This window comes from Humulus lupulus, chromosome 4 (assembly GCF_963169125.1).
Source record: "Humulus lupulus chromosome 4, drHumLupu1.1, whole genome shotgun sequence".
Taxonomy (NCBI): domain Eukaryota; kingdom Viridiplantae; phylum Streptophyta; class Magnoliopsida; order Rosales; family Cannabaceae; genus Humulus; species Humulus lupulus.
The window spans coordinates 154,273,961-154,299,457 of NC_084796.1; the positions used below are offsets into that span (position 1 = coordinate 154,273,961).

Here is a 25,497-nt window from a genome sequence, read left to right on the forward strand (position 1 = left end):
TTCACTTTAAATTCGATCCAAGGGCTAGGATTCATTGGCTCTTCCTATAGATAACTCATGGCTTGGGCTTATTTGTCCTCATGAAAAATTATTTGGCCTAGTGGTAATTCTTTGAAGCTACTTCCAAGAGCTCAAAGGTTCCATCCTCCATAAAGACACTTCTTGCGGTAATTTTTGCCCTTTTAAAAAGAAAACTTATTTTTCCTTGTCCCATGCTTGCATTGCAAGGAGTATAAAGTGTTTTCACTTAGGAGGTCATCTTTGTAACTCCAAAGGTCCATCCCACGCATATCCAAGGGCCTGTCTCCACACATTCTAAGGCTTCCCTTCGCATACCGAAGGTCTCGCTTACACATGTCTGGGTACTATTCTCCTAGCCGATGATACATGCATTTCTTTCTTATCTTTTACATAAGAGTATGGGTCATAGGAAAGTATGTATATTTTCCTTAAGAATTCCTCTTCTTCATGGCGTGCTAGGTGTGTATACATAGGACCTTATTTTACATTAATTGCACCCCTTTCAAGTTGTAGATATACGATTATTTTCACGCACACACATTCGTCGAGTCTTAGATTTCCCACGACATCTGGATGGTCCTTTAAAGTCCCTCCTGGTGTTGAACCTATCGAGTTGTCATCGTTTGACTCTGAAATAAATACCCACACACCCTCTGCAAATACGGGTGTGCGAATGCTCTACTTTCAGCAACAATACAACCTTATGCAGAAGGGATGGGGACTTGAGAGTGAACTCAAAGTCATCACTAGAAGCGAGATTTCAGGTTTCTCCCCATGGCATGAGATATACATTGCTCAACTAAAATAACCCCATTAGGACTATATATCTAAGATTTCTTGCCTAGAAGAAAATTTGCCTCCTAAATCTCCATTCCCTTACGACGCCAGAGCCTAGATATTCAGGGTCCTACCCACACGGTCTTTCCCAGATTGCTGATAATGATCCACTTGAACCTGAGTTTCTCACTATGGTATTTCCCTCATTTATTCCCCTGTCCACGACTAGACATTATAGAGTTAAGCAGTATGCAGTTAGACATAGGACACACAGGGAGCCTTCAAGGGAGTTGATGAAGTTAGTCATTCACAAATCACATCCTGTTATCATTCAGGTATCAAACATCACTACACCAAAAATCACTTTCCACAACACATGAATATAATACTATTGAAAAAGTATTATATTTTCTTAGCATAAAAAGCGGTAAAGGCGAGAACCTGAAAATGTATCCCGCCTCTTCTCTCACTAAAAAAAATGAGCCCCAATTTTCTTTTCTCATTTCCCTTCTCAATACCCCAAAACCGAACAATCAAAAACTTATCTTCTCTCAAAGTTTTCCCTGCTTGAATCCATCTTACGAACTTTCTTCCCATCTTTAGCCTTTGACATCTTCCTCTCTAGACCAAAGTTTGACCTTTATTTCTCCCTTCCCGATACCCCTTTTTCTCTCGCTGCGAGTGGGGTGGTGGACTCGTAGTAGTCGCGACGAGATCTCAACAGAGGTGCATTTGGGTTTCCCCTAATCCCCATTTCTTTCATTTCCCCAAATCCCTAAAACTCGTTTTTTTCCCCAAATTACTCTGCTGCCTCATGCACCCCGCCTGTGAAGGTTCTCTTCCCTTCATCTCTCTAACTTTGCTCTCTCAGGTGTGTATATACATATATATGTAATTAGTTTTTTGTTTTTCTTTTCTTTTTATGTCTGTTCTTTCACCTTCTCTCCTATTTTGTGGTGTTTTTCTCAGTTCTCACTCAGCTGCCTCTCTCTCTCACGCTTATATATACATGCAACTAATTTGATTTTATTCTACATTCTGTAAAAAAACAGCTCTCTTTCTCCCTCACCGATTCTCTCTCTCTCACTCTCAAGTCAATCCACCGCTCTGCCTCTAGTCTTCCGTCATTACTAGCTCTATTGCTCTGCTGACATCCTAAACAGAGCACACGATTATGGTTATATATACATTAGTTTATTTAAAGTTTATATATAAATATATATATGTTTTCATTTAAGTTTTATTATGTTGTTTAGTTTCATTTAAGCAATTATTTTAATAGACGTATAAGTTTTTTTAGTTTTTATATATATATATGTATTAGTTTTAAGTATTATTAGAATATTGATGATTAATATATTGCAAAAAAAATAACATTGTTATTTGAGGAAAGAACAAAAATCATATTATAATATGTTGAAGTATAATTTGTATTATGAATTTGAATTAGTAGTTTTCTATGAAGTTAATAGATAAATTAGAATAAAAAACTATGTTATATCTACGTGGTTTTGCAGGCCAAATAAACAATCAATATAATACTTGCTTCTGGGAGCTTGTTAAATCTGGAAAAAGCAAAATCAAGGCTCAAAATATATTAAAGGTGCAACACTTTCTCAACTCTGTTACCGTTTTCGTCTTTAACTCTTCAACCTATCATATTAGCGTGTTTAGATGCATGAACCTCATATTTTCTATGGGATTTTCGATGTATGTTTTATTGGCTATAGTAAGTGAGAATTCTGAAAATGTAGGTCACATGATGTTAACAGTACACTTCCATTACCTGTAAAAAAAAAAAACAGTATAATTCCCTTCATTTATGCTGGAAGGAATACAAAATGATGATCAATAGCAACCTTTTTTTTTTTCCTACTAAATGGTAATAAGGTATGATAAAATTAAAATCCTTGGAATTTTTAAAATATTATTCATTCACATCAGTCTTCGCATTACCTGAAAATGCTAACATGTGACTGTAGCCCTTTTGTTATTTCATGTTACATATATATAAATTTTATTTAGTAAAATATTAGCATTTCTTTTTTCAGAAAATTATGTTAGGAAAATCTCAATCTCTCAACTATGATCATTACTTATTTATGTCAGCCAAAGTCCTCAGGCAGAAAGAAAAAGGGAAAAGAGCTACATTTAGAAAATTTTCCCTTATCCATGTTGGCCTTTATATACATTTTGTGACAATAACAAATAATTTCCTGTTAGCCATTGCCAGACCAAGGTGACACTGAATCTCTCTCTACATTTCCCACTTTTTTTTTCTTTTTTTTTTTTTGGTCTCTTAGACTTTTCAACTCCTTGTAATAAGAATCAAAATTGCAAGAATTGTATATGGTTTGGTTTCTTTGTTAGTTAAAAAGACACTGAATACTAAAATCCGATTTCTTGAAATAGACTTTTATATATTTGCTATGCCTTTCCCCTGCAAAAATGGGACCTTTTTACCTGTGTTTTAGGGTAGTAACAGAAGTGTTTGTACATGTTTTTTTCTGGAGCAAAAAGAGGCCTTAGATCACTATTTGTTGTCATGACAAATGAGTGACCTAGTAATCAAGACAAAGATATTTAAAAAAAGGTTTTTTTATTTTTATTTTTATCGTCTTTTGTATGATATGATGAAACTAAGTTTGAGTCCCAGTTTGGTATTGGAAATCTAGTATTGGTTGGATATAGTGGAATATATTGGTTATACTTACGAACTCAATAAGAAGCAAGAGGATGTCCTTGGGTCCAATCCATTGCTTTATTTTTTATTTTTTGTTAATAAAACATTTGGAAATTAATGACTGTTGTAGGCATCAACTCAATGAAGAATACCCTTGTGATTTGTCCTTTTTGTCTGATTTTTATGTTAAAATAGCTACTTTTTCTTTCTGTCCCAATTTGCACATAATATGTTTGTTAAAATGTCTTGGAGAGGCTTATCTGATTTTTTATTTATATTTTTGCTAGAAAAATGAAAGCTTAAATTAAAACAAGCCTGGAAATGAAGGGGTACCACTACACTAAATACCCCTTTCTATAATACATGACTATAAGCTAATTGGAAAAAGTATTAAATGATTTTATTGTGTTGTTTATGTTTTTATCTATCTATGTTTTTGCTTCAAATGGTTGAGTTTGGCTTCACGTTGGGCTAACTTGTTCTCTTGATGAATGTGTGCCAGGTATTGATACTAGCCTTGTTTTTCGAATTCAGAGTCGTTGGCACTGCTGGAATGAACAGGGAAGGCTAGGGTGAGGCTTTCCCCATTCGTTGAGCTGTTGTGTTTGAATTGGCATGAAGATATAGATGTTCCTTGTCTTATCGTATTTATCTTTGACAAAAGGTTTTGCTCTTTATTTTTAATTGATTTTACATTCCTAATCAATCTATTTGGGATAACTTAGCTGCAATAATCCTATATTTATACCTGTTTTTTAATCCTTTAGTGCTATCATGATTCCAAAAAAAATGCTTATTGAGCTATCCTCTTTGTTACTACCTATATTGCTACGATTGCTTGTATATTTTAGGGGCTTCTGAAATATTTAACATTTTGATGCAAGGATAGTAGTTTTAGTTTCTTATTCCTAGATTTTGTTTCTTAATATTTGAGTTGTTTAAAATATGGTTTGAGTTGCTCCTTTTTGGGCAAGTGTTTCTTCTCATTAGTTTTTGCTTTAGTGTGTTTTTGTCTCATCCCATTACACTCACTTTAGCTCTTTTTTCTCTGTCCTGGACTGGTTACATTTGTTGAGTTCATGCAAAAAAAATTCAAATTTCACAGCTGCAACTATTCTGTGAAAAAGTGATTGTTTGTTAATCAAAATATCAAAAATGTATTGTTATGCTCAATATTTTTGTTTATGAATGTCCTAAATTTGTGCCTAAAATATACCTTCCAATGCTGTTTTGATTTAGGCTTCTTGGCTCCCTCATTTCCCTTTCTTTTTTCAACAAAGATTAAGAAGGTTACTCAATTTACTATTCTCCAATCTGAAACATTTTTACTCAACTTATAGAACATATGTTCTGGGATGTTATTGTTCTTGGTTCTTAGCCTGCATCTGAAGCTTTGTTCTGCTTTCTTCTTGAAAGACTTTTTATAAAAAAAAAAGGAACATGAAAATTTAAGGACTTATGGATGTCATGCGCTATATGTTTTATGATGGCATTAAGATAATGAAAACCTTGAGGCTCTGGAGACCAACATTGTTAAAAAAAGTTCACTAATCATTTTGTTTTACTTGGTGAAGATAAAAAATATTATGAAATGCTTGGTCTTTGTCCTTCGGTTTATTAATTTAGCTTGGACTTTTAAGTGTCTATAGTTACTTCTAAACCACCTCTATGTGTTCTGCAAGGTGAGAGCTGCATCAGTAACATGTTTTGCGGGCATAACTTCCTCTGTATTCTTCTCTCTTACGAAGGAGAAACAAGATTTCATTCTTTCTGCTGTGGTAAGCGTTGATTATGTGTTTTTGACTTGTTTTTCTTGGAAATTAATTATTTGCAGACAAGTTTATGCTTTATAACTAAGAGACTTTGCAGATTAATCCAACCAAAGAAGACGAGGTGCCTTCAGTTAGATCAGCTTCTTATCGAGCCATTGGTGTCATTTCATGTTTTCCTCAAGTTTTCCAGAGGTGATTTTAAATTTTTGTCATGCTTTCAAGTTTCTTTGAGCTCGAAATATAGACAGAAGAATTACTAGAAACTTAAATTGTATAGTGGAGAGATCCTAAACAAATTGATCCATGCAGTGGAGATTAATACACGTGACCCCCCAATATCGATATTTCTCTTTTACTTTCAGTTTTTATAATAACACCGCTCTCTAATTTGTTCACAAGGGAGTAATATTTTCCTGTACATTTGTTGTTTCAGGTGTGAATAACTGCTTCTTGGGCTTTGGCAAACATATGTGACTCTATCCGGCACTATATTGATACTCTTGCTTTGAAAGGCTCCACAGGTGGGTTATATGTTACAGAAGCTATTTATTATTTTCAACTACTTTATTTGAGAAGTTATTGATGTATTATACTATTCCTTAGACAGTACTGCAGTCTCTGAATCAGTGGCATTACTAACTGATTGTGCTTTACGTCTATCAAATGATGGAGACAAGGTAATTATTTATGTTAGCTGTGTTTCATTTAAAATATTATTAGTTTCTTGTCCAAGTTGCATATGCCCACTGCTTCCCTGTTCCTTGTTTACCTTGTACTTCTTAAATTAACATATACCATCAGGTTTTAAGACACTGATATGATTGTAGTATGAAATTCATTGTTGGTGTCTAAAGTAATACACTATTGAATGCATTTTATAATTTAACGTATTTTTGTTTGTCTAATTATATGACATATTGAACTTTTTTTTTAACCTTTTGACCACATATATTTATTAGATATTATTTAACTTTGTTTATTTCCTTTGTTTGGAAAGCATCAGTATTTTTGTATTATAACCTTTCATTTATACAATTTCTCTTACTTTTTCTACTATAACATGTGCTTTTTTTTTAGTCTAGTTGAGAAGCCTTGTTCTTAAGATCAATGCTTTGATACGATTCTTTTTCTTGGTTTCCATCAGGCTCATGAGACAACAACACGTGAAGCAGAGAAAAAGTTGCTGCTCTTGTTAGGATTCGACAAGATAAAGCCTCATCTCATGGCACTGCACTTGAATAAGGACCTAATGAAACATAGGTAATTGCTTAAATTGAAGAAAAGTTCTAGTTTTCATTTTATTTACTAAGACTAGAAAAATGCAGTGGCATTAATTACTCAAATCCTAGTTTACTGTCGTAAGCTAAGCTGAAGTTTTTAAATTGGATTTGTTGAACCAGGTTTTGGTGCGTTTCCCAACTTGCACAAGTATTATGACTACATTTTGTTACTAATTTTAAGTCCTATTGATTCCATTATTTTTTGTTGAACTAGGTGTTCACAGATTTTTATCTTCATACCTCTCCTTTTCAATAACTACAAGGAAATTTCTCATCTATGAATTGGGTTATGTTTTAGGTTTGTGTGGTGTCAGTTTGTAGCTTTTTGTTTCTTTCTTATTTTGTTTCTAGTATTAATTTTTGATTAGTTTCCTCCCCTTGTAAGTTTGGGCTAATGTTGTTCTAAATTTGTCCTTTTGTGCTTGTAATGGATTAGGCTAATCATAAGTACTCTCTATCTTATTTTTGTTAATTTCTTTGTTGAATATTTCAATTATATATATGCTTTTTGTGCGAGATATTATTGTTAAATTGAGGTTTTTTATAATAAGCTTTATGAACAAAGAAGAAATAAATGTATGATTGGAGATGGGTTAAACAATTTTTTTTTTGTTTCTATGTTATTTTAATAATATACATGTCTATATATGTTCTGTTGGGTTCATATTATCATAACTAGGTTTCAACTAGAAGCTTTAAACCCTTGAAGCCACAGTTGCTACACAACTTTAATTCCTAACCCAAAATCCATATGTAAAAATTTACCAGCAAATAGACTTATTTCTAACATGATAGTTCAAAATTTTTAGGTTCAATTCCCTCATAGTTTGACAACTTCTTTGGGTCATCTTGTTTTTGACATGAAAGGTAATATTTTGAACTTAAATATATTTATTTTAAATTCTGGGTTTATTATTTGTGTGTATGGTGTGTTTATATGTATATGTATATATATCAACACTATCGCAACTTTTTGTTTTTAATTCAAATAACAAGTTCGATGCCAATTTTGTGTTAGTTATTGAACCACCGTCTTCCTTGCTTAGATTAGAATAAAAAGATAACAATTCAATGATCTCTAATGCTTAAGTTTTCTCCCCATTTCAGTTTTTTAACTTTCAATTCATAGATTTTATAAGGCCTTTGATTTGGTTGGAGTATAAGTTTGAGGTATTTAGAGATTGGTTAGCTTACATGTATTTTATTTGACACGAGCATATTACTTTCATGATTTCAAAATAATAATTCATTTTTCTCACTAAAAGATGACTTAAAGAAAAATAATTTGCATTCTTAAAGCTTTTGGAATTTAGGATTGCTCATAATTCCAAGTCCTACTACGTGTTCTTTCTCAATATTTAACTCTCTCAAAGTCCTGCTCGCAACATGTATTTTTTGGTTGGTTTGTGTTGGTGTTGTAGCTTGTTGCATTAATTAGCTAGAAAAGGAAAGCCAGACTTGTTCTATTCTTCTTCTAGTTTTATTTATGTTGTTATGTCTACCATTTCTCTTGGTTCTGATGGTACATTTAGGTTTGCTTCATCTATGTTCATTCCATTTGTACTTCCTTTGATAATTCTAGATATGCATGTGCTTTGGTTTCCTATGTTTTTATAGCTTCTTTCACTGCTGTAATTTTTAACTTTTATGTTGGATGACTAATTATAAACAATGTTTAGTAAACTCAAAATTGTTTTTTTGGAGTATGGGATCCATGAATAGTTTAGGTTAGTGATAGACTTGATAACTTAAGAAAATTTAGTGACTTTTTATGAGAATCTTTGGTATGACGTTATTTAGTGTTGGTATTGGGCCTATTGCCCATGGTTAGCTACTTAGGATTTCTAGCTTTCTGTATGTTATGGATTTCCTCATGATGAGTTTTTGGTTATTGAGGAATAACAAATGGTTGAGTTTTGAATTAAATGTTGGTTTCTGTGTGTGATACTAGATATGCATTTTTTTTTTAAAACTACATAATTTAACAATGAAGTGTAGATAATCACTACAACAAAGTGAAGTAATTGTCACTTAAAGTTCTTATTTTAATACTTTTCCATAAAACTTGTGGAAAGATTTTAAAGCAAGTCCTGATTCTATTTTGGGATTTACTCTTTTAAATTTAATGGTGCATGATTGAATTATGAAAAATGCTAAGAGACTACATGTGCTGGACACTTTATCTTCTGTTGAAATTTTCTGGCTCCTTTGTTTTTAAAGAGAATGTTCTTTCATTCTTAAAGAGTTTTGGGTGAGAAAATTATTTGCATTTAAATTGTTGTTCTGATTTTTCTATTGAATGAGCTTTCAAAATAATTGAATTCTTAATATTAATTAATCAAGCTTTGTGTGCATACAGTAGAGAAAAATAGTACTTATGAAACAATTATATCATCAATGTTGCTTAGTTTATTCTTTATAAAAGGGATTTGCTTTCTGTGTTCAATTAAATTGGGTCCTTTACTTTTTTGAGTTTGGAAATACATTATAAAGTTTGATAGAATTTTTTTCTGGAGGAGAAATCAGAGGGAATTTCCATTGCTTTTGTATTCGCATTTGTGATTGTCCTTGGCTTAGCATTTGTGATTGTCTTTTGTTTTTTTTTTGGTACATATTGTTTTTAAGTTGCTAAAATATTGTTTATTTTAGTTTTGTAGTAGCTGAATTTAAGATAGAATGGGCGGAAATGATGATGATTTGTTTGGACATTTGAGTTGGAATATGTTTCTTTATGTTAAGTTTGAACCATTAATGAATATAGTTTATGATTTTAAGACTTGTAACAAGTAATTTCATGAATTTTATAGTTTTATTGTATCATTTAATTTTAAATTTGTATTAATCTTTTAGGTATTGATTATATTCTTTAGGTTGTGGATCGAATTGGCGAGGAGCATTGCAAAGTTAATTAACTTAATTATTCATTGCAAGAGGTACGGAAGTATGTTCTCTTAACTCTTTTATTAATATCATACAAATGTTAGAGGAGTTTGAATATCTTAAATATTCATTCGTAGAGAAGTAGGTTCTGAGATTAAAATTGTGTGTTACGGTGATAACGGAAGGTTGAAAACTTGTGTGTCTTAGAGAAGTAGGTTCTAGAAAATTTGTTTGTGTGTTGCGGTGATATAAGGAAGAAAACTTATTGTGTGTTGTTTGAATTTTTTTACTTGGTATTGATAGATGGTTAGGTAAGCTTTTATATGGGAAATGATGTCAGATTTTATCTAGAATTATGTATTATCTTCTTACAAATAAATTGTGTTTGCTTGAATTGGTTTGATTATATTGATTGATATCTCGCCTGGGGTGTGAATAAGAGTAGTTTTCACGTCCCCAACCTTAGGGTTTGAATAATAAAACATTATACATATGAGTTGTGATTGGAAAAATGCATAATCTGATAATGCCTCTATGAGTTCTAAGTCAAATATAATTACCCAAAACATCATAAATATAATTACCCAAAATAATAGCTTGGTTTCCCTCCCCTGTCATTTTCAGAAGATCCACCTTACTTCCATAGTAAAGTTCACATTCAGCTCTATGACCATTTGAGTAAGCATATGCAACACATGAACAATTGCTCCTGTACAGCGGCTCACAACCGTTTAGACCAATAGCAGTAGCCCTTCAAGTGGTTATCAATGTCGGCATTAGTCCTTTTTCCTCATAGAAATCATCACCATTTTCACAAACTAATGGAATGATCAAACAACCACTAGAATTCCTCTCTGTTGTGCCATCACAAAGCGAATAGTTGACCATTGAAATCTGCTGATCTTCCATCCTATACTCATTGATAACCCCATTATCAGCCATGACAAACCATGAATACACATTGCTAAGTGCCAGCTAAGTGCTTTTTCTTCAATATTTGCCTCTGTGGACACCATAACAGCCATAAAGAGTTATATAGCTTCAACCCCATTACTGTAATTGACAAATTTGTTTCTTCTCTCTTTTGTTTCTCTTTTTTTTAGGGTCATTTAAATTCAATTGATAGTTAAAATAGATCGGAAAGTGGTGGAGATTGGACCTTTTTTCCCTTTCACTTTTATAAAATGTATAATCTTTAGGAAATATTGAGAAGTAGGCAAAGCGTTGCTTTAGGTGCTGAGGTAGAAAGTGATAGCTTAAGTAAAAGAGCTGGAAGAATGTTGTTATTTTGATTTTCTTTAAATTGCAACTCCCATAATTCTCATTCCAAACATCAACATGAACAAGAAAAAACTTCTTCCCTGTCAAAGCCTTACTCAGCTCATTTTGAAGTTGATGTATGTCCTCAATCTCACATTTGTATAAAGTGACAAAATCCAAATTTTTCTTTGTTATTCTAAAAATATAAAACTCTACTGAGATAGTATCCCATGCTTTCAAGTCAAAATGTCTTTGGACACTCCTTTCCTTGTAAACAAGTTCTATGTGGTGGTCTTTTTTGGTCAACTTCTTTCAAACCAAGGAACATTGTTTGATCTAAAAGAAAGTTTAATGCACCAAGAATCCCCTCTAATTCTAGCTTTACATTATGCTCAAATAGACTAAAAATAGTTGGGACAAAGATCAACAACTTACTTGCTTTTCTTGATCCGGTTTTGCCTTTCTCCAACTTGAGTCTCAAAGCTTCAGAATTGATCTTGTCCATCACATGGTCTACATCATAAAGTACTTGTTTAAGCTCATCAAGCCACTTCTTGACTTCTTCACTAGTTGAGGCAATCACAGCTAGTGATTTGCTCTCAATTGAAGCATAAACTTTCACTGCAAATAGAACTAAGTTAGCTATGTTTGATGCATTCACTGCCAACCTCTCACTCTTTGCTAACTGCTTCACCTCATCCTAAAACCAAGCATAAACATATAAATAAAAGTGTTCAGTAACAGTAATAGTAGTCAAAATAGGTTCATATTGTCAGATTTAACACAATTTGAGGCTTACTCATCAAATGATTGTGTTCTTATACAAATGAACTAAATACACTCAAAAGCAGTGCTATATATCTGTGTCCATTCCTTAATGATCACTCAATCTCCTTTATTTTCAAGTAATAATTGTCAAATGAGACATAAAGAATTAAAATTACTTTTCACTAATTAATAATTTTGATTTCAAAACTAATCTAAGATGGCAACAACCTCAATTAGACTTTCAGGGAAGAAGCCCATTTCAGTCATGATCTCCATCTCATTGAAGCCTTCAAGAATCCTTTCTTGCTATTTATAATATTCTGCAACTTTGTATTGTTTCCCTAAATATATACAAAATAAATGAATGAATGAATAAATTGTGTACAAATTTCAATAATAGTTCTTAGAAATCATATAAATGTTATAATTTTCTGTGTCCAACATCACGTGATGTGTTTATATGTGGATAAATTTAAAAATGACTCTTTTTTATTATAATTTAATAAGTAATATTGGATTCTATCAACTGACATTTCATGTGATGTTCGATTCTGTAAAGTCCTTTGGTCTCTCCTTCTTCTCATGCATTAGTGTTTCTCAAACTCTCTTCTCTCACTCATCATCCCTTTTAAAACCCCTTCATTCTCATCACCAGGATATGTTTTCTCCAGGTAAAACAAGATTGTTATCCCATCCTCATTTTCCTTGTTAAGATCATCATCAGAAGTGTGAAGGACATCTTCTTTGTAGTGTGAAGTCAGAATACTAATGAATTCAGAAATTACAGATGTTTAATTTAACCAAAAGAAAGAGGACCCCATCAAAAAGAAAACAAAAATATATTAATAGAGAAGATATATCATATGATGAAACATTATTTAGAGAAGAGATTTTATCATGAAAGACAAACTGACTTTTTTTTTTCTTTTCCTGTCTCTAGTTCTGTACTGTATAGTAGTAAGTAGTTAAGCTATAATATAAAAAGGTTGCTTCTAACTTATACGATTTCCATCATATAAGAGTAATATAGTTTTAAAAAATTAGTTAATTAGTTCTTCAATTACAATAAACCTGAAGGATAACATGTCACAATATTTATTTGATTGCTACGTGGACCAAGTGGCAAGTGATTGAGCTCCTCAGTCAAACTTTACTCATGCACCAAAATTAATAATTCATCAAAAACTTTCACAATATTTACTATAATATAATGCATGCTTTTATAGCTCAATTTAACCACTAATCATTCTATGTATTCTAGCTACCTTTAAATAATTAAATGTACTAGTACTATAACATATACATATATATATATAAATCATTCCAACAAATAGTATATGTATATTATATGCATGAGTGACTAATAATCCTATCATATTGGAGACATAAAAAACTATAGTCAATTGTATTGATTTTCTTTCAGATTAATAATCTAACTTTCTGTTTAGGAAATTAATATATATTGAGAGAGAAAAACAAATTTCAAACATGCAGTGCTATCACAAAAATACATAAAGTCAAAGTCATAAACAAACATGTGTTTAATTTTCTACATGTAATTTTTTAGTTAGGAAAGTCAACCCTGTAAATGACTCATTTATTAGGGCGGTAGAGCAACAACAAGTGAGGGGCGGTCCCACAATATTCCACAATCCAACAATATTCCTTCTCCTAATGTAAATATTCAAATTGTGAGTGTTGGAGTTTAGAAGGGCCATAACTTTATATAAGCAAGGAATGCTTGCTACTTGCTCGATTGGTAAGATGCAATTATTGCTGAAGGCCGTTGGGATTCTAGTGATCCAGACTTAGAGGTGCACGGAATTCCTCTTGGACCAGATTTTATGCGTGTATGGGTTGATGTTGCTGTTGTGCCTGGTGCTTATTTATTTTTTCCTAACTATGCGATGCTTACTATACGAGAAGTTGTTGGTTCAACAGTTGCATGACCTTCTCAAAAGGTTATTCCAAGAGGTATTTATTTGGTTATTTGATTATATAATGCTTATTCAACATTAACCGATATGCAATCCAATATTATTATAGCATTATTGACTATTTTAGATGAAAGATATGATATTTCATGACCTCATTAGTTTTTCTATTTTGTTTTATTTACCAGATTCAACAAGTCAAGTGCAAAAGAAAATCTGATTTGGAAGGCTTTGATGTGCTGACATATAGAAGATCATGAATTCCTACCTTTACTTTTGAATATGCAACTGTTTAAGACTATTTTGTTGACTATTGTGAGAATGTTTTGTTTATGTTAATTAGACAGTGTTGAATATCTTAAGACTTTTGGATTATTTTTTAGATAATCTTTAATGTATTTTAACACAATTATTTGGTTATGTGTTATGAACCATATAATTGGTACTCAAAAATATATTTGTACAATGTTAAGGGTATCTTAAGTATATTAAATGAAGCGGGTTTGAATTAAAGAAATAAAAAATAATTATAAGGTACAGGTTTATATAATAATAATTCAAGCTTATCCAAATATTAGAATAATACAAAAAATGTGTTATTGTATCTTTTACAATAACACTTGTTTATAAGCATAAAATTATGTTATGCAAACTATTTTCTATAATGCAGAAAGTGTGTTATTATAAAGTGTATCATAACACTACTTTATAAGTACAAAAAAGTGTTATATAATCTATTTATAAATAGCATAACAAAATACTTATCTAACTATTAAAATAACACAACAAAAGTGTTATCATAGGCTATACCATCACACATGTCTATAGCTATGGAAAAGTGTTATGCAAAGTGCTCTGACCTACTATAACACCGCTTTTCTTAACACATAAAAAAGTGTTATGGTATATATTTGATAATACTTTATCAGTCTTATTGAAAGTATTTTTTCTTGTAGTGCACGCCAAGCAGGATCCCTGATGATTTTGAGATTATGGACCTTGAGTCCACCCTGAATCAAACTAAGCTTTCCAACATGTTGAAGGCCCATCAACTTTTGCCAGACATTAACTACACTATTCCAACCCGCAACGACCGTGCATACGACCCACCAAAGGGGTTTGTAGCTTTTAGCAATTCTGTGATCAGGTTTGGTGGGGCCTTGCCACTCCACCCATTTTTTGTGAATGTACATAACTCTTTTGAACTGGAACCCCTCCAGTTGTCTCCCACCTCATGGGTTGTGTTGAGTTGTCTTTATGTGTTGTATAAGCATGTGGATATGCGTGGGCCCTCGATGAAGGAGGTCCATCATTTGTTCACCTTGAGGTGAACCCATCGATTCTGAGCTTATATCATTGTCAAAAGGTCGTGGCCCTCACAGGGCACCCTCTCATGGAGGGTTTCCATCTCCAACTAGGGTTCGTGGAAGACTGACTTTTTCTTCACCGATAGTTTCTCAACACATCACAATCATTTTATACAGTCCATAAGCTCGTTGTCCTCTGCTTTCTTCCTTATATTTATTTATCTTTATCTTTTTTCTCAGATTCGCTTTACTACGTTCTTTTCTTTTTATTGGCTTTAGGACTTGAGGGGTTAATTTGCCTAAATTGAGTCCTTTAGCATTTGATGCATGGCGAAGATCTTGGCTATGCCATCCACACGCAAGCAATCTTTTTACTAAGGGCAACCTCTATTCATTCAAGTTTTTGTCTTCTTATCAGGCACTTTCCTTGTGCTCTGTCTCATCCACATCTTCTGATCGGAAGGATGTAGATGATGATGATGATGACGATGAAGTCTACCGCTAATACAAGGATGATGTGATGGACACAGAGCACAAGGTTGAGATGTAAAATTACTCATGTTTAAGGTCCTTGGCTAATAGGGACGGGGAGGTTGCAGATGATGGACGTACCAATGATGTCACTTCTCGAATCCCATCCGACAACAGATGGTGAGTTTGCCTTCATCACTCCTTCTCCTATTTCTTCTCTTCCGAGGAGGAACTTCGTCCTGCCTTCCTTTGACGATGCTCTTCCTCCCTTGGGGCTGCACTTGGGATAGATATTGTAATGCCCTACTACCCTAGATTCGTTACTGTGCGGTTTTAAAATGTCTATTTGACTCGCTAATCGAGCTGTTAGACCCAAATGTGTAATTAAATTAATGTAAAGATTCATTTAATAAAACTTTCCTATAAAAGATTTTTACTTTCATTAAGATCGTAAAAGTTTTACATTGGGATCCCAAAATGTTGTTTAAAACATATTTACAATTCAAAAGACACTGTACAGTCGACCAAAGCGACAAAATCTGTAAAGACCTGACTAACTTAAAGACCTCGAACCTTTAAAAACTACTAATACATACTACTATCTTTGGATATATACATAAAATAATAGACTTTATTATAGAAAATCCAAAATACGGGATTCCATTGTTTATACATAAAATCATAAATAAAACGAAATGTTTATTTTAAATGTTCAAATACAAAATGTGAAAATCATAAATACATAAATAAAAGACTCAAATATCAACATCATCCTTGATCAATTCCATCGGTCCATTTCTTTAGTCCTCTCCCAATACACATGCCAAAACCTCTTAGGATCCGTCCCACCTTCATATTCATTTACCTGCACAATCTAAATAAAAAGGAATGAGCCTAATGCCTAGTAAGGAAAAACTACTAAACCATAACATAAACATGAGATGTAAAAATATAAAACTTAAAACATAAGACTACAATATTAATGGCCATTAACTCATTAACGTAGTATGTGATGATAACCATCTAGGTCGTCTTTCTACTATTTAGAGGTAGGTTTAAACACAACTATAGTCTACGATAATGATAGAAATCTCGAGATTTGGTTATTTGCTATCTAAGCAACCATATTTCCCAAGCGACTAAAAACATAAAGACAACATACATACAGTGCAGGATTGAATACTCCTAAAACCAAACAATAAAATCATAAGTTTCCTAAAGAAAAGAAGATGAAAAGAAGATCTAAACCATCAAGATAAGAACTTACCAAAAACCTTAAGTTTCAAGGAAAATCAAACACCTAACCAAAAGCCATTATAACAAGTTAGGATTTAAAGAAAAAGAAAAGAATAAGAGGAACCATAATGAACTAAACTTGAGGATTAAGAGTACCTTAGATAGCTTAGAACTTCGATCTACACCTCAATACCGAAATCACACTCTATCTTACTTCCCAAGTATTTATAAAAGCTTAGATTTGAAAGCTTACAACCCCAAAACCCTAGTATTTCTCTCTTGAACGAATTTAGCAGCTTGGAGACTTTGAGAAGTGTTTGAAAGATGATGCAAATGGCTGAGTGAAGGGTCCTATTTATAGAGTTCAATGAGTGAAACTAAATCAATTAAAATTGAATACAATTGGAGTTCTATGCTCAACAGATGCCCAAAATTCGGTCAAAATCATTCAAGAGCAAGTCCAAGTTATTGAGGGTTGTTTCTAGCTTGAATTCCATGGAGTTTCAAAAATGGCTGAGGGAGCTGATATATCGCCCCTTATAGGAGATATATCGCCTGCCCCATAATCCCAAGGCTCAGTGGTTTCATTCATGCGAAGTCAACGTGTTTTCCGTATTAACATAGGTGATATATCGTCCCCTATAGTTGCGATATCGGTTTATGCAGATATATTAGACAAGTTTTCGCACACTTTCAGCACACTTGAAGTTGTTTAAACCAATTTGACTAAGTAATATGAGATCCTAATAGCGGAGGGAAGACTCTAGACTTCCTAGATTTATCTTTGATTAATTTATTCATCCAAAATCCTGAAATCCTTAAGAAATATAGATGTGACAAATGTCACATTCTTAATTATTCTATCTAAACCTTAGGTTATAATAAATAATATTTCTAGGACCAGCTTCAATAATCAAACCTTATGATAAAATTAATATTCTCAACTATAGGTTAAACTTACGAAATCCATAACTATCTCTATCTCTATGAGTTTCCAAATAAATCTGGGCTTAAACCAATAACCATGAAAACTAAAATACTACAGCACAAGCTACTACTATCTAACTAAGTAAAATTCTAAGACACTACAATTCTCCCCTACTTAAAATAATTTCGTCCCTGATATTTACTTACGAAACAATTCTGAATACTGTGCTCGGATGTCTTCCTCCAACCCCCATGTTTCCTCTCGTTCTGTACTATTACTCCATAAGACCTTGACTATCGAAATACGCTTAGATAGTAATTCCTTTATCCCCTTCTCCAGGATGCGAACTGGTCGTTCCTCATAACTTAGGTCTTTCTGAAGTGCTAACTTATCGTACTTGAGAACATGCGACGGGTTTGACACATATCTACACAACATCAAGTTGTGAAACACATTGTGGTTATATGTAAGAGCTAGCGGTAGGGCTAATCTATACGCTATTGGTCCCACCTTGTCCAATATCTCAAAAAGACCTATAAACAAGGGACTAAGTTTGCCTTTCTTCCAAAATCGCTTCACTCCTTTCGTAGGAGATATTCTTAAGAAGACTTGATCTCCGACCTTGAATTCCACATCTCGTCCCTTGACATCAGCATAACTATTTTGTCGACTATGAGCAGCGAGCAAACGCTTTCTAATCAGTTCCACTGCATCTTCAGCCTCTCTAACAGCATCGAGTCAACAAAGTTATCTTTCTCCTACCTCGTCCCAATGTAACGGCGATCGAAATTTCCTTTCATAAAGTAGCTCATAGGGTGCCATACCGATAGTTTCCTGGTAGCTATTATTGTAGGAGAACTCTATAAGTAGCAAATACTTACTCCACGATCCTCCGAAGTCTAGTAAACAGGCACAAAACATATCTTCTAAAATCTGTATGGTACACTCATACTCTCCGTCGATCTGAGGATGAAATACCGTACTGAGACTTAGCTTGGTACCCATGGATTGCTACAAGCTTTCTCAAAATTTTGATGTGAACACCAATCCTCTATCGGATACTACGGTTTTAGGGATTCCATGTAGTCGTACAATTTCTCTAACATAAATGTCTGCGTACTGGCCCGTAGTGTATGTAGTCTTGATAGGCAGGAAGTGAGCTGACTTTGTGAGTCTATCCACCACAACCCAATTTGAGTCGTGTTGCTTACTTATCTGTGGTAATCTTGTCACGAAGTCCATGGCTATGTCTTCCCACTTCCATTCCAGAATACTAAGCAGTTGCAATAAGCCTGCGAGTCAATGATGTTTTGTCTTTACTTGCTGACATATTAGGTATTTGGACACATATTTTGCTACGTCTTTCTTCATCCCCGACCACCAATATAATGACTTGAGGTCATGAGTCATCTTGGTAGATCCACAGTGAACAGAGTATGGGGTAATGTGTACCTCTTCTAATGTCTTCATCTTAATCCCATGGTCATTCGGCACGCATACCCGGCCTTTATATATCAAGAACCCCTGTCTTGACATAGAGAAGTCTATAGTCTTGGCTTCTTTGATTGCATCTATATGTGATAGTAGTGTGTCATCATGCCCTTGCCTGATCTGTATTTCATCTAGTAAACTTGACTGGATGGACAAGTTAGCTAGTTAACCCATGACTACCTCTATCCCCGTGTTAATCAGCTCTTTTTGTAGCGACTTTTTAATTTCGGATAATGCTGCCAGGTTTCCATAACTCTTTCGACTTAATGCATCTGCAACTACATTCGACTTTCCTGGATGGTATAGGATTTCACAGTCATAGTCCTTTACTAGTTCCAACCACCTGCTCTACCTCATATTGAGATCCTTTTGCATGAAGAAATATTTTAAGCTCTTGTGGTCCGTATAAATCTCACACTATTCTCCATAAAGATGGTAGAGCCAAATTTTCAGTGCGAAGACCACTGCCGCCAACTCCATATCATGTGTTTGATAGCATTGCTCATATCCCTTTAGCTGCCTTGAGGTGTAGGCTATCACCTTGTCATTTTGCATCAACACACAGCCCAACCCTTGCTTGGATGCATCACAGTATACTACAATCTTGTCGTTGGGTGTCGGTACGCAAATTACTGGTGCTGGGCATAATTTATCTTTGAGCAACTGGAAGCTTTCTTGACATTTATCCGTCTAGTCGAACTTTTGTTGTTTCCGGGTCAGGTTGGTAAACAGAGTGGCTATCTTAGAAAAGCCATCTACAATTCTCCGATAATAGCCTGCTAGCCCGAGAAAACGTCCAACCTCTGACGCATTCTTAGGTCTTGGCCAATCCTTCAAAGCCTCTACTTTAGCTTGGTCTACTGCGACTCCATCTTTGGATACTAGGTCACCGAGGAACGCTACTTGTGATTGAAAAAAATTCACATTTCTTGAACTTGGCATAAAGTTGATGCTCCTTTAGTCATAGCATTATTAGTCTTAAGTGTTCCTCGTGCAAGACTTCATCCTTGGAGTACACCAATATATCGTCAATGAACACCATGATGAATTTTTCCAAGTAATCCTTGAAGACCAAGTTCATTAAGTCCATAAATGTGGCTGGAGCGTTGGTAAGACCAAAAGACATAACTAGGAACTCATAATGTTTGTATCGAGTCATAAAAGCCTTCTTTGGTATATCTTCTTCCCTTACCTTGAGGTGGTGATAACCGGACCGTGGATCAATCTTTGAAATTACAGTCGCTCCTCGAAGTTGATCAAATAAGTCGTCGATCCGGGGTAGCGAGTACTTGTTCTTAATTGTCACCTTATTCAACTCGCTATAATTGATACACATCTGCATGCTTCCATCCTTCTTCCTCACAAGTAGAATCGGTGCCCCCCATGGCGAATGGCTCGGTCTGATGAATCCCAAGTCTAAGAGCTCTTGTAACTGCGTTTTCAACTCCTTGAGTTTGGTAGGTTCCATCCAGTATGGTGCCTTTGAGATAGGCTCAGCTACCAGTACTAGTTCGATTGTGAAATCAATTTCCCATGTAGGGGGTAACCCTAGTAAGTCATCAGGAAATATCTCTAGAAATTCCTTTATAATGCGGACGTCTCCAACCTTTAATGGTGTTTCCTATGCCACATCCGTGATGCTTGCTAAGAATGTGTGACATCCTTTCTCTATCATCCTCTGAGCTTTGAGAGATGATGTAAGTGGTATCCGTAGTCTTGAAACCTTTCCCATAAAACATAGTTTCTAACCCTCAGGGGTTTCGAACATCACTTGCTTGCGTCTACAGTCGATGGTTGCGCCATGTCTTGCTAGCGAGTCCATACCCAATATTACATCAAAGTCCTTCATCTCTAGCTCGATCAGGTCTCCTTCTAGCTTCGTGCCCTCGACTTTGATCGGTATTCCTCATACTATTCGTGATGATAGGATGGTTTCGCCCGAAGGCAATTCTGTAACAAACCTAGTTCTAAATCTTTCACAAGGTTTGATTAATTTCTCTATCATTCCTAATGAGATATACGAGTGTGTTGCTCCTTAATCAAACAATACTGAACATATATTATCGAGGATAGGAAGCTGACCTGTGACCACCTTGTTACTAGTTTCGGCTTCTCCCTGGGTCATAGCGAAGACTCTAGTTGGAACCATCTTGTTCTCCTTATTTTCTTCTGTTTTGAGTTGCGAAAAATCCCTTTTTCGATGACCTTCTTGGCCACAATTGTAACAAACCTTGTTGTTTGCACGACACTCCCCAGGATGTCTTTTCTGGCACTTGGAGCACTGAGGGTATTCCACGTAACCTGACTTGTTATTACCATTGTTATCATGTGCTCTTTTTTCAACGTCAGCATGCTTAATATCGAGATGCTTTCTTTTCTGCCCATTATTGTTATGCTGGTTGTTGTTGTGGTTTCAGCCATTCTAAGTCTTATTATGCTGCTTGGGTTCTGACTTGCTTGCCTCCTCTTTGCTAGCATTTTCTTGGATCCTTTCCACCTTTATAGCCTTTTCTAGAACATTGGTGTAAGAAATGGTTCCAGGGTTTCAAGCTTGACCCCTAATTTGATCTTTGGTCTGAGTCCCCTGGTGAACTTGGTAACCCTAAAGTAGTCGTTTGGGACTAACTCTGGTACAAACTTTGCTAGCTGATCAAATTGTCGAGCATACTCGACTACCGTCAAATTGCCCTGTTTCAGACTGGCAAATTCTTCCACCCTCGTAGCAATGATTGCCGAGTTGTAGTACTTTTTGTGAAACAGCTCCACAAATCTGGCCCAAGTCATGGTGGTGATATTGTGAGTCTGTTGTACCAAATCCCACCAGATTCTAGCATCCTTTCTTAATAGGGAAGAAGAACAGGATATGCAATCCGCATTACTAAGGTTCATGTGTGCCAGAATCGGCTCTACATTCCTGCGCCATTCTTTAGCCTCAAAGGGGTCGGTTGTCCCATCAAAATTTTGAGCATGCTGGTTACGGAAACACTCATAAACTGGCTCTATGTACTAAGCTAGATAGGGCACATAATTTGCCATTGGCCATCCCCCATACAGATATCCTAGGGTGCTTGAGCCGCTAGCTGAGGCTACAGTTGAGTTTGCGACTGAGGTTTTGGCTGAGGCTGTTGTCGTTATTGCTATCTTCTAATTGTTGCCAAAACCGGATAATCTCAGTGTTGTTTTCAACTGGAGGTGGTGCATTTCTATTAGCAGCAGCAGTGGCAGTACGTTTTCCCTTCTTTGGACTGGAGGGCTTCGTGAGTCTCGTTGGCGGTGCTGGGGGCATTGTTGTTCGTGCATGCAGACCTTCTGAGCGATATCTTCAGTAAAGTTCTAACAGTCAAGAAAACATGTTCGAACTTACCCTAATAGTTTCTAAGGAAAAAACTTAGTCTAAGCAAACATAACTCGGACCTATCAGTTATGATTTCTTATGAAAATCTTGTAAGTCACCTTAAATTAGGGTGTGTTTCTATACTTAGACTATTAGGCCATCTTTATTATTTTCTAAGTATGTTTCTAACCACCCTACATGACTTAATTCTCAGGCTCTAAACTTGTCGTTATTCCAAAGTTAACCATATGGAGGGAGGGCTGGGATCAGTAAAATAGTTCCCACTACTATGGCCCCCTAAACTCTCAATACAGAACCCAGTCCATTGATTTGTATCCACCCTCATTGAACTCAGTCATTATTTTTTGAATTTATTCTAAATTAACTATGATTCCAAAAACCAAAAATCAAAATCAAACATGTCATTTAAAAAAAAATAACAACTTTATTCATTTGGAAAAAGATTTTCACTTATGACAATAATAATTCAAAATAAATAAAGAAACAATGCTAATAATAACTAGGGTAAAATTTCTAAAACTCAAGATCTTCTACATCTGAGCCTTCATCTAGCATATCATCAGTTATTTCCTCGTAATCATCAATATCATAAGCCTCCAAACTACCACGGGGAATATTCATTAGGATATTATTCTTTTGTTCATTGGTGAATTGAATCTCAAACCTATAGGTAAACCTAAGTATAAGAAAATAATATCTCATGGCTACTGGTAAATCATCTTCATCATCCATAGTTTCCCATAATGCTTCCAATTTTGAAACAGAAGGAAAATTCTTAAAAAGCCTAATTACTAGGACATATTGTTCCATGGCTCTCATCATAATTTTCCTAGTGATTTGAAGGTGAACTATCTCCTTGTGAAATTTGACCAATCTTTGAGTGTTTCTTTCTAACACTTCTATTGTATCCCTTGGCTCTCTAACCCTTTTCAATGCCATAATGCCGTAATGGCTCGAATATCTTGATAAGTCAAAGCTCCATTCATTTTAACTGAAAACATAATGACTAAAATGTTAGATTTTAACATAAACATAATATTCATAACATAAACACTTACATTGGCGGTTAGATCCGGAACTTCATGCATACGAACTGTGGCTCTGGTACCAACTATAAAGACCCAACTAACTTAAAGACATCGGACCTTTAAAAATGACTAAGACATACTACTATCTTTGGATATATATGTTGACCCTGATTTTGGTCAACTGACACGGAGTCAAAATACGCTTGACGTGGGTGAATGCGTTGAAAAGAACGTGATGACGAAAATAATAAGAACACGAGATTTTTATAGTGGTTCGGCCCCAGGATCTGGTAATAACCTACGTCCACTTAGATTGTTATTGATATGAGAATCAAAGGAGTGATCAAAGAACTAGGGTTCAATGAGTTTCACTAACCTCTGAAGAACAATACAATATCTCAAATAGAATTACTCTAGTCTCAAATAATTCGAAAGCCAAAAGTCCCTTCCTTGAGCTATCTTTTTCTATTTATAGGCTCAAGGGGGATTACATGAATGTGTTACAGATATTCTCTCCTAAATAATCGGATACTCAAGAGATTGTTGGAGTCAATTACGAGATTTACAAAGATCTTTATAAAAACGTCATGAAGCATGCGGAACCTGCGACCAAGCTGGTCGCAGGTAAACTTTGGCTGCTTACTGCTTATAAGTTGTCTTCTGGTCGATACCCTAGTAGAGTTCCTCCAAGTGTTAGCCACGTGTCCGGGAATCACTTGCCACGTCATCTACGCCTGTTTTTTGGATAACATTTGCCCCCCAAGTTTATTTATTACGAGCAATAAATAAACTTTTGAGGAAACGACCCTTCGGTGACCCCGCTATACGTGTCAGAACCCTTCGTGTGTGCTTGGAAAAAGCAACCTACTCTTGTCTAATCATGACTTTTCGCTTCCCCAATAACAATTCGACGGCTATCTCGTTTCCCCATACTTCGAAAAAGGGGAAGCTGATGATTAATCCCTTTTAATGCCACAGACAAAACTTATATATAACACCTCCGAATTTCTCTTTTTCTTTTTACGCACGCCATTACTCTTTCAAGAAACCCTAAAACCAGAGCTTCCATTTTCTTTTGGAGACCGTCCTTCTGCGTTTTCAAGACTCAGCCCGAGAGTTCCCTGATCTCCGAAAACTCTTACCAATCTCCACGACCTTCTTTCTGGTAAGTCTTGGAGGGTGGGCCAGATCCACTAAAAGCTGAGCAGTGGATGACCTTGATTACCACCACACTTGATTTTATGAAGGTAGAAGGACATGATAGGGTGGCCTGCGCCACTTATATGTTGAGAGAAGATGCCCTAATCTGGTGGGAGGTGGTATCGCAGACCAGAAATGTTGCCACGATGACTTAGGAAGAGTTTAAAGATTTGTTCAACCAGAAGTACTATAACATTGCCATCAGGGCAGCAAAGGTGAATGAGTTTGTGGGCCTTGTTCAGGGCAGTTTGATTGTTACAGAGTATGCCTTAAAATTTGATAGACTTGCAAAGTTTGCACCGGATCTTGTGCCTACCGATGCAGCCAGGCTAGACAGATTTGTTAGAGGATTGAATGTTATGGTATCTCGAGATGTGAGGATTACCATAGTCCCTGGAGTGACTACCTATGCCCAGGCTGTGGAAAGGGCTTTGACTGCTGAGGAAGCAGAGAATAGGATTTGGAGAGATAATGCAGCAAGAAGGGAGGGCCGTAGACCGGTGCCTCCGTATTCTGGTTCTAGTAGAGATGGAGGTGTTGGTGATTTAAAGAGAAAGACTCCTGAAGCCCCAATTGCTCCTAGGTTTGATAGAGGAGGTCGGGGTACTCAGGGTGGTCGACGGGGAGGCGGTGAATCGTGGAGGACTTACCCAGAATGCCAGAGGTGCAGGAGACGCCATTTGGGCGAGTGTCAGGCTAAGGCCTGTTATGTATGCGGGGTGGTGGGACACCTCAGAAAAGATTGCCCAACAGTGAAGAAGGGCGAGGCAGGAAAATTGGACAGCTTGACTCCAGCTCGAGTGTTTACTTTGACGCAGGCAGAGGCCGAGGCTAGCCCCTCGGTAGTGACAGGTCAGCTTTCTAGTGCTGGCACTTCCTTTACTGTTTTGATTGATTCTGGTGCTACGCATTCATTTGTTTCTGATAGGGTGATTGATAGATTGTGTAGACCTAGTGAGATTAGTACCTCAGGGTTTGGGACTATATTGCCTACGGGAGAGCTGGTGGTGTCTAGGAGATGGGTTAGGGCATTGCCAGTGTTAGTTGATGGCAGAGAGTTGTCGGTAGACTTGATTGAGTTAAGTATGGAGGATTTTGACATGATC

General features: G+C 35.4%; 1 long non-coding RNA gene across 14 annotated transcripts; it reads left to right on the plus strand.

The window, feature by feature from the left end:
• Nucleotides 1-1,131: 1,131 nt before the first annotated feature.
• On the plus strand, nt 1,132-13,731 carry LOC133830909 (uncharacterized). 14 transcript variants are annotated; one of them, XR_009892274.1, is made up of 13 exons: nt 1,170-1,669; nt 1,851-1,975; nt 2,316-2,401; nt 3,984-4,145; nt 5,164-5,259; nt 5,351-5,445; nt 5,687-5,774; nt 5,857-5,930; nt 6,398-6,513; nt 7,343-7,400; nt 9,404-9,474; nt 12,113-13,415; nt 13,564-13,731. It is a non-coding gene; the product is annotated as an uncharacterized LOC133830909 (long non-coding RNA). The 14 variants fall into 14 exon arrangements; XR_009892273.1 differs by having other exon boundaries at nt 1,171-1,669; nt 9,404-9,466; XR_009892280.1 differs by having other exon boundaries at nt 1,186-1,669; nt 9,404-9,466; nt 13,009-13,415.
• The last annotated feature ends 11,766 nt before the right edge of the window (nt 13,732-25,497 follow it).